The 3,240-nt window shown below is 40.2% G+C and overlaps 1 pseudogene; it reads left to right on the top strand.

The window, feature by feature from the left end:
* The first annotated feature begins 693 nt into the window (after positions 1–693).
* LOC102839148 lies at positions 694–2,717 on the top strand (annotated as a pseudogene).
* The last annotated feature ends 523 nt before the right edge of the window (positions 2,718–3,240 follow it).

Genomic DNA, 3,240 nt, shown 5'->3' with positions numbered 1-3,240 from the left:
ACCGAGTACCTTAGAATTTCATTCAAGAATGTAAAATTTTAATGGAATCCAACATTCCTGGAGCCATGGAAGTGAATTAAACCCCTAAACTGTTGTTCTGAAATAAGCTTTAAACCTTAAACCAGAAATTCCCTGAAGATATTTTAAAATCAAACAATAATTTATTTTATCTAGTAAATCCAATGATGATAACATTGCAGAATTCTACCAACTTCTCCAGTCTGAAATTGATGAAACATGCAACCTAGGTGAATTGATAGTTACTGGCAATTGTAATGCAAAGGTTGGAAATAAAGAAGAAGGATTAGAAATGACAAAATATGGCCTTGGTGATGGAAATGATGCTGGAGAACACATAACAGAATTTTGCAAAACTAATGACTACTTCATTGCAAGAACCATTTTTTAAACAACATATAATACACATAGACCTTACCAGATGGAATACACAAAAATCAAATTGACCACATCTATGGTAAGAGACCGTGGGAAAGTTCCATATCATCAACTGAAAGAAGGTCAGAGGCAAATTTTGGAACAGACCATAGATTGCTAATAGCAAATCCAGGCTGAAGCTGAAGAAAATTAAAACAAATTCATAAGAGCTAAAATATGGCCTTGAACAAATCCTGCCAGAGTTTAAAGATCATCTCAACAACATATTTGACCTTTTTTCCCAGCCAGAGCCAAGTGATGGGTATCTCCCAGAACAACTGGCACAAGCATCACAAAATTCTGGGACAGGAGAAAGACCTACTCCAAGAAACAGAAGTATGAACTGGGACAACTGGCAGCCAACCCTAAGATTGACTCTGGCTGCATACACAAAATACCTATTAGAGGAGGCAACAAGAAGTACCAGTTCCTAAGACTGAATGTGGGGAATTTCTTCTGGGGCTCTGAGTGTTGTACTCAGAAGACAAAGATCATCGGTGTTTTCTATAATGCATCCAGTAATGAGATTGTCATCACCAAGACCCTAGTGAAGAACTGCATCGTGCTCATTGATAGCACACCATACCAGCAATGATACGAGTCCCACTATGCACTGCCTCTGGCTGCAAGAAGCAAGCCAAATTGACTCCTGAAGAGGAAGAGATATTAATCAAAAAGCGATCAAAGAAAATTCAGAAAAAATTTGATGAAAGGAAGAATGCAAAAATCAGCAGTCTTGCAATATGACAAGACCCAGGGACTCCTGGGCCTAGAGAGGCAGTGACGTGGCCACAGAGGACTTGAGTGGACAGTGAAGCATCCAGCTGATATGAAGTGAGGAGAGATACACAAGAACATCAATACTTGCAGATATTACACACTTGACCTGGATTCAATGGCTGGATGATCAGAACACTACTAAAAGGAGAAAGAAGAGGGGAAAAAAAGAGTAACCTGCTACAATTTGATGAACTTTACCTATACATATGGATGTAGTAGCTCAAAAAAGGGAGCAAATCTTTACAGTGAGAATCATTCCCACCATCTTGGTACACAGGGTTGACAAGGATGGGCAATGTAGACATTGGCTACCCAAAATGGAGGGAGGGGGGCTACAAAGGCCAGAAGTGACTGCCTTACAAGGTTTCAAGAAGGAGCCTAATTCCAGATGGGGAGGGCGAGTGTAGAATCTACACTAAATGGTTTCATAACTGTTGGAATGGGGCTGATGAAAGGAGATGGGGATAAGACTCTTGTGGTACCGTAGTGAATAATTGCTATCTGGACTGACTTTGAGGGTAGGAAATGTGGAGGTAGATGTTTTATAACCAAAGGAGGGGAGTGGTTGATATTGCAGTCCAGTAGCGGATGTCCCTGGGACCATCAAGGGAGAAGAGTGGAGTTCAGGACCCCATCTTAAGAAGCAGTGACGCCAGAAATGAAGGCAGAGTTGATGATGTGGACAGATGGAACACCTGGGGACACTAGACTCAGGGAGGGAGAGGGGCTGTGTGCTGACAGCCAGGGGGCTGGCCTTTCAGGTGTACCCTTTGATTGTTTGATGATACATGGAGGGGACTGTAATCATTGCAATGAAATGAAATCTGATGGGATGAATGTAAAACTGATGTTCTGCTATTTAAATCCACATAATTCACAATAAAAACTTAAAAAAAAAGCAAAAAATCAGCAGTCTTCTGGTGGAGCAATTCCAGTAAGACAAGCTTCTTGCATGTATTGCTTCAAGACCAGGCCAGTGTGGCTAAGCAGATTGCTATGTTCTTGAGGACAAGGAGATGGAGTTCCAACTGAGGAAAATCAAGGCCAAGAAAGCCAGCTTGAGGAATGAGATGCGCCTGACCCAAGCCATCGTATTTTCAATAACCTCATATGGATGCGAAAGTTGGACAGTGAATAAGGAACACTGTGGAAGAATTGATGCATTTGAGTTATGGTGTTGGAAGAAAGAAGTCGAAGATGCATTGTAGACACTGGCAAAGAACACGGCACCAGGAACTGATGGAGTGCAAATTAAAATCTTTCAACAAACTAATGGAGCCCTGGAGGCAACTACTCATCTATGCCTAGAAGATTGGAAGACAACTACATGGACAACTGACTAGAAAGATCTATATTTGTGACCATTCCAAAGAGAGGCAAACAAATGGAATGCAGAATCCATCAGATAATATTACTGAAAACACATGTAAATACAATTTTTGCTAAAGATAATACAAAAACGCCTGCAACCATATTTTGGCAGAGAATTTTCAGAGGATTAATCCAGTTTCAGAAGAGGACATGAAACAAAGGATATTGCATATGTCAGATGGATCTTGGCTGAAAGCAGCTAATACTAGAATGATGTTTTGTTGTTGTTGCTGTTAAGAATGATGTTTACGTGTGCTTTATTGACTACATAAAGTCTTTCAATTCTGTAGATCCTGACAAGCTCTGGACAACATTGTGAAGAATGACTATTCAAGAACACTAAGTGTGCTCATGAGAATCCTGTACATAGACCAAGAGGAAGTTGCACTAATAAAACAATGGAACACTGAATGCCTTCAAATTATGAATCGTGTGCCAGGGTTCTATTCGTTCACCATATATATTCAATCTGTATGCTGAGCAAAAATCTGAGTAGCTGGATTTTATGAAGAAAAACGTGGTATCAAGATTAGAAGAAGATACTTTAACCACCTGCGATATGCCGATGATACAACCTTGCTTGCTGAAAATGAAAAGCACTTAAAATGCTTGCTGATGAATATGAAAGACCACATCCTTAGGTAAGGGTTGCAT

This window comes from Chrysochloris asiatica, unplaced genomic scaffold, assembly GCF_000296735.1.
Source record: "Chrysochloris asiatica unplaced genomic scaffold, ChrAsi1.0 scaffold00180, whole genome shotgun sequence".
Classification (NCBI taxonomy): Eukaryota; Metazoa; Chordata; class Mammalia; order Afrosoricida; family Chrysochloridae; genus Chrysochloris; species Chrysochloris asiatica.
The sequence above is the reverse complement of the archived record's forward strand: the minus strand, read 5'-3'. Positions and strand labels throughout refer to the sequence as shown.